General features: G+C 39.1%; 1 long non-coding RNA gene across 1 annotated transcript; it reads left to right on the plus strand.

The window, feature by feature from the left end:
• Window positions 1–303: 303 nt before the first annotated feature.
• On the plus strand, window positions 304–4,722 carry LOC148184252 (uncharacterized). Its single transcript, XR_015772574.1, has 3 exons — window positions 304–651; window positions 1,474–1,600; window positions 3,654–4,722. It is a non-coding gene; the product is annotated as an uncharacterized LOC148184252 (long non-coding RNA).
• Window positions 4,723–16,737: the final 12,015 nt, after the last annotated feature.

Consider the following 16,737-nt stretch of genomic DNA (forward strand, 5'->3'; position numbering starts at 1 on the left):
AAAGCTGTTTTTTAAGGAGTATATTTATTTCTTCCTAATAAAGTAATAATCACAAACAACATGGGAAAGCCATTTTCTTCACTCTGCTGAAATGCAGCATAACCAAAAGTGAGAATTAAATCCCTCTCCCAAGAATGCTCCAGAGGTCCTGGTGGAGAGTGTAGACAGGATATCTTCTGCTAGAAGCTTAATTTTCTCTGCTTGTCCTGCAAAAACCTTTTTCCTGAATCCCACTTTTCCCCCAGTGTAATTTTTTCCTTCTCTCTCTCTTTTTTTCTGTTATTTAAGCAGTACAAGAATGTACAAGATGTGAACACACTGGAGTAGGACCATGGAGATGCTGAGGGGACTGAAGCATCCTTCATATGAGCAGAAGTTGAAAAGCTCAGGGGGTTCTTGTTAATGTATAAAAATACTTGAAGGGAAGATGCAAAGAGGACAGAGGCTCCTCTCAGTCCTAGTGACAGGACAAGAGGCAACAAAATGAAGCAAAGGCAACTCAGTTTAGGAATAATTAAAAACTTGTGAGGTTGTCAAATACGGAAAAAGGTTGTCCAGAGAGGATGAAGCAGAATCTTCATTCGTGAAGATATTAAAAACCTGACTGGAGACAGTGCTGAGCAAGCTGCCATTGGTGACTGCTCTGAGCAGGTGGGGTAGAGTAGAAAATTGCCAGAGGTTCCTTCCAACCTCAACCATTCTGTGATGCTGAGCAGCAACACTATATATTTTGGCAAGGTAGACTCTAAGCAAGATGGCAGGAGAAAAAAGTTTCTTGCCCAGTTGCTGGGCATGACCTCTCTGAGTGAGAAATTTACTTTACACTCTATGAGTGCTAATTTATTTTGATTTTTTTTTTTCAGGGGGATGGTTTTAAAATTGCTGATCCTCAAACCTTTACTATAAATGAGAATTATTTTGGCATGATTACCCTGTTCCTTCATACTGCACATGTTTTATTTTGGGGATTTTGTTCAAACATGTATAATTATCTATGCTAAGCAGTTTATCATATGTTCTAAGGCTTTTCTCTTTATTGCACCTAGCTGACGGTTTTGTAATTCAGGAGTAATTGAATTGCAATTATTTTTCATGATGCATGGTGTAGTTTTATATCATGTTGTTGGCAGATATTCTTTATGGTGTCGTTTGGTCTAATGGGAAAATTAGAAGTAGCTCTATCATATAGAAAGATGGCTTTTTTGTGTCATGTTATAGTTTGTAGATGGCACCCAGGATATTTTCTTCTGACATATAGATTTTTAGGTAGAGGCTGAAATGAGATTCTAAAGCAGAGTTCACAGTTGAGACAATATTATCTGTACATCCAAGATGATTTCAACTATTCTCCCACAGTGACAGTTCATTTATGTTCAAGTCCATTTAGTAGACTGTGGTTAGTAGTCTAAAATACATATAGAAGTACTATGTGGTGGTGGAGTTTCTGCTCTAAATTCATCCTTGATCCAACAGAATTGCTTTCAGAGAAGCCAGGAAAAGGTGTCAGCATCTTTTTTAGAAGCAAATCTTCATCAGAGCAGGGGATTGACAGTAGATTTTCCCTCTCAGTGAAGAGATTTCCAGCCACCACAGTGCCCAGGTAGTTTAATCTCTCCTGCCTTCACATTGTGTCAAGCTCTGTGGGCTGTACAGGAGTTGACTTTGTAACCTATAGATTAGGGCTGTTCTCCTGGAATTTGGGAAGAGGCAAATGCAAGGATCCACATCAATGAATTGTTAATTATGTCTACAGAACAGAAATTCTTCAACAGACAGGAGAGAGAAAGCATTGTCTGAGAAAAGTACAATTTTGGCCCAAGAATGGCAGAAAATGAGAGCTGAATGCTGGACCCAGCAGAGCACTCTTTTACAAAGGGAAAAAAGTTTCAGTTTTATCCACAAAATAATATCTGGAATCTCACAAATTTGCACGGGATGTGTCGATGCTCATATGAACCCCAGATTTTCTGCCCATATAAAATTCTCATTACATACACAGATGATCACATAAAAGTTGATGGCAGGAAATTTCAGACAGTCATCTTTAAACCTTTTTTATTTCCTTTATCTGTTCATACACATTTTTGCCTTGTAAAACTGGTACAGGAAGTAATGAAACATAATTTTGTCTATTCATCTGCAAACTACAAGCTGAGAAAACTGAGTCGCTATATACCCTGTCTACAGTGCCTTGTGTGTCTTGGTTGAGGGAGAAACTGGCAGAATTTAAAGTGCTTCTCTTGTAATGGCCAATATTTTCTCAAAATATTGAGTCCAATCGAGTTTTTGGTCTTTATGAAAGGTGTCAGCATGGTCAGCAGGTTAGGAGAGGTGATCCTTCCAGGCACAATGTCCTTTATTGTCAGCAATTTGTCTAAAATGAGCAAAAAACCTCCTAATCTGGGGATATGTACAGCAGAACTGTTTCAAAATTATCTTCAACCGGAAGACACCAGATTAACTTTTTCAATTCCATTTATTGTTAAACCTGGCTGATTTGGACCAAAAACAGATGGCAGAAGGCTCACACAATCTTTTCCACTGGTGGAATGGATGGGTGCTGGGATGCTTTCAGCTGCAGAGGTTTATGAAAGAAGGGGAAGTTTTCCCATGCCTCAAACTCTGATAACAGCACATCATGTAACTTTATAGCTGCCTGCACCTCTGGGCCTCTGCTATTTGATGATGTGAATATACCTTTTCCTAACTGCATTTGGCCTTTAAGGAAATCACTGAATTTCCCAAAGCGCAGTTATTCTCATTTAGATTGCAGTCTATGAGATCTGAGTTTGTATTTGGAAATGCTGCTTTCAATTCCTGCTTAAAAATCACACTGCAGCCATCAGTGGCTCTTCCACCTGCTATTCAGTGCTCAGATGGAGTATTTGTCATGTTCAATAGAAGAGATGTCTGCAACATCTGTCCAGGCAGCTTTGAAAGCATGGAAGCAATTTAAGAGAAATAGAACTAGAATAATTATTACCTTTATATATATTTATATACACCTTTATAAACCTTTAAGGTTCAGAGTTATTGGATTTTAAACACTGGACTTGAAATTTCAGTTTAAGTGCTGGTATGTGAATTTCAGGACAGAAATGCAATTGTTTACATGGAATACATTGATTTTAAAAATAATCCTCCCCCATTTTGAGACATGAAATATACTACATTTCGAAAAAATATTTTTTTTAGAGAGGTGCACCTGAAGGTGTGATTCCAAAACAATATAATCAGACCAAATAGCTTTATCAAAGATAGCAATTCAAAGCTTTTAGTGCAAATACATTGCAAATGCTCGCACTCAGAAATTCTCTTTCTAAGGTCGTGTTTACAGACTCTGCCACAATAAAAGAACAAAAATATCTTTGATGATTTAGCAGAGAAAAGGGTGGTACTGAAAAAGAGATGAGAAAGAATGGGATGTGAGACACTATTGAAAAATAATTGATACTGTTACAGGAAGAAAGCCTAAACTCAAAAAGAAAGAAAGGGAATAATAGAGAAATAAATTTGATATTAGGTGCTCACATTTTACAGTTAGCTACATAAGTGTTTGCACATCAGTAGTTTTGTCACATTTATAATGCACATTGACCTAAACCCACATTTGAGTTTCTCAGCTTTTCTTTCTATTGCTTTCTCCTTGACAGACTTTTTGAAGATCTTAGATATGAAATCTCTTAGCAAGACGATCAAGTAATTATATTTGTGGCAGAAGAGATGAAGGCAGAGGAATGCAAACCAAGTTTTGGCTATCACACTAGAATCTGACAGGAAAAGAAAACCACAAGGACACCCTGATTTCCTCAGCCAGCTCCCCTGGCTGAGCTGGGATGGTGAAGGAGAAGCCTGTGTGCCAAGTGGTGCACACGGGCTGCAGTGTTTAACAGTGATACCAAATGGCACCAAAATGTTTTCCTTTCTCTGTGTGAAACAGTGGGCATTGATTTCAGAGAGACCTCAGGTTTTAACAGAAAAAAAAAAGGTTTGGTAAGAGTTTCAAGGGATGAGGAAGACACCTTTAGTTCCAGTGTCTTTTCACAATTTTGAGTTCCCATTCCATGGAAGACTTGCAATGAGTTTATTCTCTCAAATTACCACACTGCACTACCTGAAAATAAACACTGAATTCAGATCAGTTCTTACAGTTACTTATGGATGATAGAGCACACAAATTCCAAGAGGAAAGAATCATGCTTCCTGCTAAAAAAAATGGCAGGGAGATGTTTAATATGATTGCAACTAACTGTTAAAATCCAGGCAGCTGTCAGAAGAAAAAATAGCAGAGTTATATTGTCCCACTGCAGAGACGTTACATTTGTAAAATAATCTCCAGCACAGCGCTTGTAGCTCATGTTTGTTCACATACTTCAGAGGAATGTTTTCTAATCATCCAGAGAAGTTTACAGTGTTGTGTTGAGTTAACACCAGTGGAAATCAGGTCAGCAAGCAAGAGATCCATCATGAACAGCTGTATAGCACCTGTGTGTGCTGCTGCTTCCAGTTTGGTGAAGAAATCACAAGGCGTATTTTTCACGGTGAAGGATTTTGGCAGTCACACAAGCACACTTTCATGGAGTTGTAAAATCCTGATGGAGCTGTAAAATCCTGAGCAGATCTAAGCTTAAGTTTGAAGTTTTAAAATTCTTTCTTCTCATGGTCCAAAGTGTGTTTCACCTCTGGATTTTGCAGGTGGGATTGGCCTTCTCTGCTAGACAAAACAGAATACACGAGCAAAGAGTAGGTACGAGTTCAAGTCTTTGGCACTGAATAGGGGAAAGAATTAGGTTTCAAAATATATGCATGAAAGCAACCATTAATATATTTGCTGTGATATGCTGTAACGTGTTTAAAATGCATCTTATCAGTGCACCAACTGTTTTTCAAGTCATTTGTGAATTTTCAGTGTGAATGTGTATCCAGAGGCTCAAGCTGATAGTCTTGAAGAGCGTCAATTTTCACAGGATGTCTCTAACCAGTCACTTCTGAAAGCATTGTCTGTTGCTAATTAAGTCTGGCACGTTTCTGTCAGATAGGCAAGGAATGTTATTTGCCACGCTAGAGATGGGTCAGTTATGGTACAGAGAAATAAATTGTGGCTCCCTTGCAAATTAACAGCGGGGCCAAATATAGAAATGAAGAATCCTAAATAAGATCAAAGGAAAAACTAAGATCCTAAATAATGACTCTACTTACATAAAGAGGAATCAAGGGCACTACAAATTTTACATGGGAGAGGGAAAAAAAAGAAGCGTTTTCAAAATATTCAACAGTGTGACAATCAGACTGTGGGCTTTACGTGTGGGGCACACAATTTAAAGCCTTTCTGTCACAATACTGAACATTATGTTGATATTTGTCTTGCTGGGAGAATAAGCCACAGAAACCACAGAAATTTTCCAGACAGATATTCTCTAAATTGCTCTGCCTTGCAAAAAAGGCAATTAATTTAAGTGAATCTGAGTGTTTGAAATCGGACATTAAAATAAGCTTTACCCAGCTGCAATCCTTATTGGAAACCCTTGGCAAGAATAGTTTTTCACTGTTTGTTTGAAATCAGAAAACAAATACTATACTCCAAGTCTTGTGAGACATTTGGCAATTTTTTACCACGGCCCAGACTTCAATTCTCAGGAGTGACTTTGTAACATGGTGACAATGTGACTGCTGAAAGAAAACATAAAATAGTCTTAATTCTGCACATGAGTTGGATGCTAAGAAATCATTCTGTGCTCATTGGTAAGGTTACTGCCACAAACATTGTGTTTTCCTGTCTTGGTGAAATGTTTTTGCCACACTCTTGGCATTGTTAATGATATTTAATGCAGATTATATGTGCTACCATTATCCCTGGCCACAGAAAAACATAGTTTGTACCTGAAGCTGCTCACAATCTTTCTGATTTAGATTTTATCTACACTCAAGACCTCTCCCAGCATAACATTTTAGTTGCATTTTTTTTTTTTCCTCTTAGATGTAACTGTAACATCAATAAAAAGCTTCAGTGTGCAATAGAGTACAAAATCACCCCACTCCCTTTGCTGTACAGGGACAAGTACATGACAGAATGATGTTTTACAGGGCTGTAACAACAGCCAATGGGTTGTAGCACTTTAATTACAGCGGTATATTTAAAGTGGCACAATTTTGGAGCACAGACAAAGCCTTATTTACCACTTGAGGTATAACAGCTGCATAAAAAGTTATGCTCCATAGATAAATCACCCCATGACAGCTGCAAAATACTGCATTTAGCATCTCTCTGTGCCAGTAGGAGTGTCAGCAAAGCTTCAGACACCTGCTAATGGAAAATAGAGAGGCTGCTTGTTTTTATTACCTTCACAAGTTTTTGTGATACTAAGCTTTGGATGTACCAGAAATTACTGATTTTACTCCCCCTTTGGAAATTCAAATTTTGCTGAAAAAGAAAGAGCTCCTAGTGATTTCCTAATTGTTTTTAACAAGCTGTGATACTGAGCTTTTGTATTCCCTAACCCAACTCTGTGCTGACCATATCTCAGGAGACATTGATGAGGGGAAGAAAACTGAGTTGCATTGTCCCCACTCAGTGTGAATTTTTTGCCACAGAGAGACAGAATATTTGTCACCTGCCTACTTCTCCCTGAGTGTCAGGTAGGTTCCCAAAGTAAATCCAAACTTCCCTGTGGTGTGATAGTGTCTATCAACTGGGAACAGCTGGAGTATGAAAAGATCTCTTAATTTTCCTTGTTTTTTTCTTTTTTTTCAAAAATTCTAAGGGGATTTTGGGGTTTCCTGGAGATTCTTTATTTTTTAATCTACTGTCTTTCCCAGCAGTTAGTTACTTAACCATACAAGCTGAAGAAAATATTGTCCAAGAATATTGTTTGGCTTTTTGAAAGCAATTTAGACCCTGTTCTCTTTTTCACAACAAAAAAGTGAGCTGAAAGCATGTGACACATTGGAAAGCACAGCTGTACTTCCTCTTTTTTTAACTCCTTACGTCTCCAGGCTATTCAGTACCTTTTTGTAAGTATACAGCTTGAATTTACACAGGAAGAGAAATAAGGGGATCAAATTAATATTTCTGGTAGTTATGGAAGTTCAACATGGCAGGACTCAAGAGCAAGCAAGTGCATGGCAGTGGCACCTATTCCTGCTGGCTGTGAACACTTCTGTACAACTCACAAACCAAACTACAACTCACAAACTGTGCAAACTGTACAACTCACTTAACCAAACCATCAGAAGGATTTATTGGTTTTATTTCTGATGCATTCAATATTACTTCTTTCAGGTCACAATCATTCCACTGATATCCCACTGAAAAGTTCCAGGTTTCCACTGAGCAGGAGTTTGCCACACACCCGATGTCCCCTTCCACACCTGGCTGGGGATGGCTGGGCCACCGAGGAAAAGACCAGCATGGAAATTCTGAATCCCAGGAGCCGCCACCACCTCATTTCCAGCCAGGCAGTGTGCCCCAAAGCTGGTACAAGGGAGCTTCCTGTTAAAACAAGGCTTCAATATGTCTTCAGGAAATAAGGCTAATAAACAGAATGTCAGCGTTTTTAGAGCTTTGTTAAAGTTTTAGTTCACTTTCCATTTTCACTCAGCTGATTCTTTCTACTTTGGCTGATAGCAAGGATGCAGTGCAACTCTGGCCTTGAGACAGAAAGGTACTGACTAGAAAGTGAAAAGCTATCAGCCCCAGCAAGCCTGCAGACATTATAGTTCACTGCCTAAATTGCATTCATCCAGCTCTCATCATAAAAAATATGCTGGGTAAGTTCAGGGGCAGGTTAACCTGCCATTGATGTATAAACTTTCTAATTAGTTGTTGTTGTTGGTTTTGCTTTGCATGTAACAGTTTCTAGAAAAGGGTTTGATTTTATTCTTGAAGCACTTATGAAGTAAGCTAGATACTTAGTAAGTAGTTATGAAGTAAGCTAGATGAACTCTGTCAAATACCCAGTAATTGATTCCTTTTTCTTCTTCTTTTTTTTATTTTAACAGAATGGCAAGAAACAAGTTCTGCAATAAATTGTCATTTGGGGTTTTTAAATGCTGGTCAGGACAAGCCTCCTGCAGCAGTTTAAATTCCTGTAGTCCATTCAGCCTTCTGCCTGTTGGCCACAGCTGCCAACCAAGGGTTATTTACTGAGTGCCAATTGTGACAGGACATTTTGCAATGCTGAAGGACCAAAGGGCACAGCACAACTCGCTATGAGAAAAATGCCTCATCTTAATCAGGAAGCTTGTGAAGGGAAAAAAAAATCCTCAGCCACCAAAAAACAACTGGTATTGAGGGCCTTCTGCCTGATAAAGACTGAAAAAATATTTTAAACCTCATTAGAAAAATAAAGTTTTATTTCTCCTGTTTCATACACTGTGCAGGAAAGGAACACATATGCTGTCACATTCATATTTTACGGGCTTTTTTTTTCCCCCCCAAACCTTCGTACCTCAGATTTGAACTTTAAACTTGTGACAGTGTTATGTTCATTAGAACAAAAATCACTTGCTATTTCCATTGCAAAGCTCCCCCCCAGAGGTTATCTGAGCTGTTTTATAAATCATATCAGGAGGAAAGCTGGCATAAAGGTTGACAGCTCACTCTAGATAATCACTTCCCCTTCTCTTAAGTGACTTTAAGCAGAAAGGAGCATGTAGCTTGCCAGTTCAGTTTTTAGTGGTCAAGCATCCACATCTAACCACCACCAACACACTGACTAAATTAGCTTGTAAGTATCTTACTGAAATGCAGGAGGATCACAGTCCTGCTCAGGAGAAAGAATCTCAAACATTCATCAGCTATCAAGGCATATTTTCTCTGTCCTTCCAGGGCAGAGCTCATTACACAGAATGACATGAACGCCAAAGCTCTTTAACACAGGGTCCTTGAAGGGAACCTGGGGTTCAGATTACTGTTGATTTATCAGCTTCCTCAAGAGCTGGGCTGATTAGACTAATGGCTTATAGGGGATATGATTTCAACATTAAAGTCCTGTACTGTGGAGGCAGACAAATGAAGCAAGTTAGATCTTGTAGTAAACAGAACTTACAACTCAAGGCAACAACCCATTAAGTAGAATCTTAAAGGGAATAAACACACACCAAAAGAATCCTGGGTTTAGGAGAAAAGGTCAGCATATGAATTATAATTTTTCTACATAAACCAACAAAACTAAATCCTAATCCTCTCTCAAAAGGCTGAAACAGTCTGAAAATGGTGCCACATCTTTTTCCCAGGCTGAGTCAGAAGAGAAAAAAATGAAGAAGACTCTCCCTTTAACACCTCACTTCCCCATGACCTGATTACAGGCATTTTGCAAAAAATGGGGACCTCCCACTGTTTCTATTGGACTTTGGAGGCAGAGTGCTTGGAAGAGAAAGGGTTAACTCTAGCAGGTAAAGTGGGGGTGGGGGGCACAGGAAGCAGATGGAAAGCCTTTCTTGGAAGCTGGTTGTGATAAAAGCAAATGTTAAGGAAGGAAAAACCTGAGAATATTAGCCTGGAACATAAGTATGATTCAACTGCTAATCACTCCATCTATCCCTGAAGCTGTTGTCTCTTAGTTAAATGAGGATAATAAGACTGTCCTTTATAAAAAGGGTAATCCTGAAAGTGAGTATCAGTAACAAAGATATAGGGAGCTTATTTTCTCACTATCTCATTACACAGAATCAGAAGACAAATTCAGCTCGATGCCATTAGGAAGAATAAAATCCAACCCTGAGAAAACAATATATTTTTACTCAGCTTATAATTGGACTTTGCTATTAATTTCTCTTGGAAGCCAAGAACTTGACAAGGTACAAAAAGGAACTGGATATTTATGCAGACAATGAAAATTATCTATAGAATCATTAATTCTGAGGAACAAATGTTAGGAAAAGATATTAAATTTCATGCTTCAGATATTTGGCAACTATAAACTGAGCAGCTTAAACTGACAAAGACTAGTTAATTTGGTTGCCTCAATTAAGTGGTTAACTGTAGTGTTGTGGAAATAAAGGAACTTGTGAAAGTAGAACAAAATCTGAATCTCTGGCAATCACTTGCATGAAAATATTTCCAGTTAAGAGATGTTACACAAAGCACCAGACATTGCAGTTCTTGCTGGTTCTCAGTCTTCCCCGTACTTTTATTAAGCTGATCTTGCACAACACCCCCAGGGACCAGATGAACCTTATTTCTAGTACACCCTGGTAGCTTCAGAACTTGGCAGCCTCTTTACAATGGTGAAAGATGTATGTATAAGTATTATTCAGTTATTTACACACACAAATCTTAAAAAGGTGAAGGAATACGTGAGACACCACCCAGCAAAGTGGGTCAGAGTTGAGGGTGTGTTTGCAGGTGGGTGGGAGGACACAACATCTTTCATTATCAGATTCTTGCAACATAGTACTGGTCTTCATTTTTCAGACCTGTCAGGTTCCCTCAGGTCCTCATGAAGGAGATGTTGTAAAATGCAGAGATTCCTAGTTTGGTGCAAAACCACTGAGTAATGATTACCTGGATTTTTGACATGGGAAATTGTCATGAGCCATAGCAGAGATGGGTGTGCACTGGCTGTTAAGCAGATATTGTGCCTGGCTCTCACCTGTCACTGGGTTCAATGCCCAGGAACAGAACTGGGAGACAGCTACAAAGTCAGTATTGTGCTTGCTGTAAAGGAAGAAAAGAGGTGAGGAAACTGAACCAAAACCTCTCTATTGTGTCTTCCACCTATCTTCATACTTACTAAATGCAAATATTTGTGAATGAAAGGTGGGAACTATTAAAAAAGAGCCAATGATTGAGGGAAGAAGGACCATGCTAGATTTCTAGTGAAACTCCCTTTAGAAGAAAGGTAGCTAGAACTAGCTTAATTTTTCATGTAGCCATCAACTTCTCTAATGAGAATCTGCTGGAACAAAGATGCAGCTATTCCAGACTATGGCTGAGCATTGTTACTGCATTTCAAACCAAAGTGTGCTTCTAACTTTCCAGCTTGTGATGAAAGAAAGTTGTTGCATCAATGGGAGTTCCTGGCAGTACTCAGTTTCCCAGAGAAGAGCTTGCCTTGGGTAATCTCACAGAAAAAGAAACAGTGCAATGTGAATGGGTGCCAAGGTCAGTGACAAGCTTAGGACACAAAATAAGAATCAATAGAGTTCATTGTCTCCAGGAGCCCAAGTGACATAAAGCATCTTTCAAGAAGCCAGAATATTCTTCTCCCACTGGGAAACCAGTTTTTCCCTGTTTTTCTGCTTATTTTAGCTTTGGTCAGAGATGTGAAAGGGCACAGGGTGGTGCTTGTTCCTCCCTGGCAGTTTCTAATGGCATGGCTTCACTTCACCATGTGCATTCTCTGAGGAGAGATCATTCATGGGTGCTGGGAATTGCTTGGGACAAGAAAGGCCTTGGAAGCAGCCAGTGGTGTGTGTGTGTGTGTCCATTTCAACAAGAATTAAATATCACTGCATCAAGAAGGCATTCCCATTTTGCCTTTGATTTGGACTCTGGAGATATTCTTATAAAAATGTAATTTCTGCAGAATGCTTTCTGAGAGCATCAGCATGTGCTGTGGGATGAAGATATTGCCTTATTTACTCCAGACTCACCTCAACCTTGCCCCAATTTTACACAGTCTTTTTGCATTTTGCTGTTAGAAATGCTAAGCCATTAGTGTGACTATCCTGTTGTACTAACCTGAAATTATTAAATTAAATGTTTATGAATTTGGCTGCATTTCCTTGCTCCTTGAATGTGGACAGTTCAATACAATTTCTAACCTGCACATGCTCGCAGCCTGGGGGCTGTGAGTCATGTTTGCTTTAAAAGAGGCAGCACTCCCAGACTGTCACTCACCTGGGTTATTAGAAACAGAGCACTTTAAGAATTACTCTGCCACCTCCTCGCCTCTAAATATAGCTGGTGTGCGTGGGTCTTAAGCGATTTAGCTAGTCTGAGAAAAGGTCTCATTCCAAATAATCAATTAAAAATCCATCATTTTAAGAACTGTGCGGGCCTCAGGCCAAATGCATCTTGGATGTAATACCTTTGACTGTTTAATGCTGATATTAATTATTTGTATTACAGCTGCAGATCTTAACTCAGAATGAAATTTCTCTGCACTACCCAGTAGCAAGACCTGCTCCAAAGAGTGCACTATTTAAGCAGGCATGATGGACAAAGAGAGGCAGCAGAAAATCATCATTATTCCCTGCTTCACGGATGGGGAACTGAAAGACAGATTCAATGACCTGCCAAGGGTCACATAGGAAAAGGACTAATTCATAAATCCCACTACAAGGTCTTAAACCATGAGATTTCCTCTCATTCTTTAATCAATAATAAAACACCACAGATGTCTAAGAATCTAATATCTGCAAAACTGCTCCAAGGTCTATAGGCATGATACAATTAATTTCCATTAAGAGCAATGTGATGTGAGTGCAGTCTGTACTGGCCAGAAAAGTAGGCCTTGCAGACTTTGCAGTTTTTAAATACTGGTTTAATAGACAATATAAAAATCAGGGATAGTCTCATTAAAATAGAAAATATGGGGAAACAGTTGCCAAACCTTGACCCAAGTTAAAATCAAAGGAACTGATTCAGGAAGTAAACCAATGTTTTAAAAATAATCAAGTCTAGAAAAAGCAAAGTCTTTAAGTTAAAATATTTATAATGGATTTTCCCTCTCTGAATGAGGATTGTGTTTCTCAGTGACACGTGTGTTGTTGTTTGACCTTCAGGGCTGTACTCAGCCACATTTTTAAACTCCTTCCTCTCCTGCTAGCACAAAGGATTACCAAGAGAAATTGTCAGAGATTCACCTGCCTGAAGGACTCGTATTTCAGGAAAAACATTGAGTATCAAAGAACTTGCAACATGATCCCAAGCATCAACAACGCTGATGAGACAACACCTGCAGGTTACAAGGAAGAAGTTAAGCACTGTGAGAAAAGTTCATCTCACTCAGCCCCCACCAGGCCAACACAGGGAGCTTCCATAAACACCTCAACTCCTTCGATCCAAATCCCTCTGCAGTTTCCTTCATATAGTTCCAAAAATGTAACAGGAATCGTCACTAGGTTGTACAATATATAATCAGACTTACCAGGTAGAACTTTTGAATCTTCCCCTCACCCTCTATTATTGTTTGTTAAATGAGTAGAAAAAATAAAATTAGAAAATTATTACTGCTCCAAAAAGCCTGAATGTTGCAGTGAGTTATAGTCATGTTTAAATTTTTGTGCAATATACACATAATTGACATTAATGCAATTGCACAGTTAAGCATAAATATCCATTTTTAGGTGTTGTGACGGGTCTGACTTTTATTTTATGCTTTTGAAGCATGTAGCTAAACTGGAACCTGTAGCTACTGGCCCATTTAAAAAAATCAAACAACAGTACTCATTATTTTAATACTGCATGATACACTTAGAGCATTGATGCCACCAAAAAAAATAGAGAAATTAAATTTGTTTCTTTGCAACCGGTCTTTAACCTCCAACATTCCCAATACGTAAATCAAACTGACAAAACATTAAGAAAACCTCTGGCTAGCACATTTTAACCACCATTCTGGAGAAATGCAGAAATTCTGGTTTAACAATTCATTCTGTAGAAAGACATTACAATACAATAGAGTACAATACAATACAACACAATACAATATAATACAATACTATTTTCCTTCCTTGCAGTGCTACACAATGAACTTTGATTCTCTAAGGAATTTGCACAGGGAACCACCCACTATTCTTTGTTAAAACTATTGCACAAAAGCACAGAAGTAAAAACTCAAGTTCACTGCTTTATCAGAGGTGCCAAATTTTCTGGCTGGCACGGACTAACTAGTTAGAAACTTTGGCCCATCAGTGTTTATTCTGATAAGTTATCTCAAGCTGTTGTAGGGTAAAGTTCTTAGAAAATAGATGCCATTGCTCTTGCTTTCTTGCACTTGTGACAGGCCCTACTCATTTGACATCTACTCTTAATCTTCTTCATCAACAGGAAAATTCAGGTTTAAAGGAGGTGCTGCTACTTGTGACTGTGCTTATTTTTCAAAACTGTGAGAATGAGTGAAATCCTTGTGTGTCACTTAAGCTAGATGTAAGCCATGTCCCAAAAAATAAAATAAAATAAAAAAAAATACATTGGGTTCCATAGGACTTGGATTGGGTCTATTGCAGAGGAAGAAACAAATCAACTACATTTATTTCTGCAAGAATAATAGTCAAAAACCTTGAAATCAAGTCAGTATAGCTCATTAAGCAACAGCTATATTTTAGGTGTTTTTGAACATATTGTAAAAGGTCATGAAACCTTGTAGGTGGCTTGTTTATTCCATAAAATTTAGTGAAGGAAGGAAACTTGCACTCCTCCTCATGGAATTAATGGAATGTCCACAGATTTTAACAGCACCTTCTGTGGAAGGTCAGTAGCAGAAAGACTGCATTCAGGCAAATCAGCCCACTCTAATGTGCCCTTGACCTCCCTTATGTAACATTAATATCAATTTATCTGCCTTGTCAAGGGAAGAGCAAAGGGAATACTGAGTGGCAAGAATGAGTGATAAGAGTCCCTGAACTGGTTCCAAAAGTAGAGGAGGCACAATTTCAGAGAGGCTTTTCAGGGGCTAAAAATGAGATGGAGCACCTGAAATTTCAGAATTAAGTTACTGAAGTAGCTTCATGAAAGTTTCAAAGAGAAAGTGAATGAAATGTGTTGGTGAACATACATAAAATGTAAGAATATGGGTCTAGAAGTTGCTCTTGGCTTGGAAGGTTATGCAGGGCAGCTAAAGGGGCTCACTTAAGCTGCTGAGCAACTCTTTGTGTTGGCTGCTCTGCACTGGGAAGGCAATGAAGTGTCTGAGCACATCATGCAGTGCAATGGTAATAGCTGGAAAAAGAATTATAAAAGGATGGAAAAAGTCTACACTTCCAAACCAAGTTTAATCACTTAACTCTGTTAAAAGTTAATTAAGTACATTATAAAGTTAAGGGATAAATCCTGCAGTCTTGCCAGGAGGAACAGTCAGCTCCAGCACAAGGAAAAGACAGAACTTGGCTTCCATCCTTCATCTGAAGCTTCCTCTTCAAAAGGCTTCTCTCACCTCTTCTTGTAGATCATTCAGATCATCATTGAGGTAAGAGCCCAGGCTGTGATCTGCATACTCTGGGAGGCTTTTGCCAGGGCAGTATGATGTGGACTGGGAGGAGGTGGTGTGTCAGGGATCTTGGCATTGGTCTGTTCTTAGGATATGGCCAAGCACATTTCTCCAACACTCTTCAACCTGAATATATGTATATGTAATATACATATATTAATAATGTAATATATGAATATGTAATACCCTGAAAATCCTTTGCTTCACAAGAAAGTAATTTTTCTTGTACAAAGGCAGTTAATGCTGCCATTGGAGGCCAACATTGCCTTTTGCAAATAGGCACCTGTGTGGAAATCAGGATAGGATGAAAAGCACCAAGAGCTGAATTCCAAATGGTCTTGGTGCAGGTACCCGGGTGGGAAGCCAATCTTCCAAAGAAAGGAGAAAAATCCTGCTCTTCTTAAAGTGGGAAGATGCTCACTTTTCTTTTAGGAACTCTTTCTCATTCTCTCTTGCTGCACAGCTCCTACACTCATTCTATACATATGCATATATTGATGATTCACTAGAGCTACTGTCAAGGATACATTTTCCCCTCAGCTTTAGTACACCCAAATATATAGTAAAATGCCTTCTCCTGTAGGAAAGTGGCTCATTGCAGCTGGAAGAAGGCAAAGTTACTGCTTTGCCATCCCTCCCATGTAAGGAGGCACAGACACTGCTCTTCACGGCTCAGAAAAGCAGTGTGCTGTGCTCCATGAGGAAGTAACCTGCCTCAGATCTGTAACATCTCACATTGTGATGACTTCTCTCCAACTCTGAGTTCAACACTCCTTGTCAGAGTGCTGGATTTGGGAATAGAAAAGGGGGGAATTCAAGGTCTTTGCCTGCTGCATGGTAGAAAGCAGCTCTGTTCCTCCTGCTAGCCTTCACCCTAGGCAAGGCCTGTGGACACCTTCCCCGTAGAAGGGCACAAGGAAGTATTTCAGAGCATAAGAAAAACCTGGCCTAAGTGTGAAAAGACAGATTATAGTGAAGAAAAAACAACAACCCAACAAAAACTTGCACAGCTCCCAGAATTACGTTATTGAGGATGCTATTTGTCATCTGCTGTATAACAGAGCGTACATTTTGAAACAGGCTGGCAATTCCATTTCATTCACTCTTCTCTTTCCTATTCCACTAGTGTCATTGAAGGTAAGCAGCAAAGTCACCCTCTTCATGAATTTCTCAAACTGAAATGCTCTCCTGAGGATTGTTATCCTGCTGCTATGTGATCTAGTCTGGAAGGCTGCATGTACCAAATTAAAGAGAACTCTATGAATCAAAGCTGAGAGACTTGGTGCTGAGATATATAATGAGCACAAGAGCACATGAGGCCCAGTCCTGCTCCCACAGAAATGAGCAGCAAGGGTCTGATTCTGATTTTGCTGATCCAGCTATAAATCAAGAGCAACTTCACCGAAGCACACATGAGTAAAAAGTGAACAAGCAGTCTTTCAGCCACTAAATTCCCAACATATCACGCACTGTATTTTGTACAAAACATTGTCCCAGCTTGACTTTGCCTGCATGGCCATCCTGGGACAAAATGGCGAGGATATATTCAGAGTGTGTCTTAAGAGAAAAGCAGTTATGATCC

This window comes from Pseudopodoces humilis, chromosome 5 (genome assembly GCF_049639895.1).
Source record: "Pseudopodoces humilis isolate 2021_Gansu_Grassland_sample_001 chromosome 5, ASM4963989v1, whole genome shotgun sequence".
NCBI classification, from domain to species: domain Eukaryota; kingdom Metazoa; phylum Chordata; class Aves; order Passeriformes; family Paridae; genus Pseudopodoces; species Pseudopodoces humilis.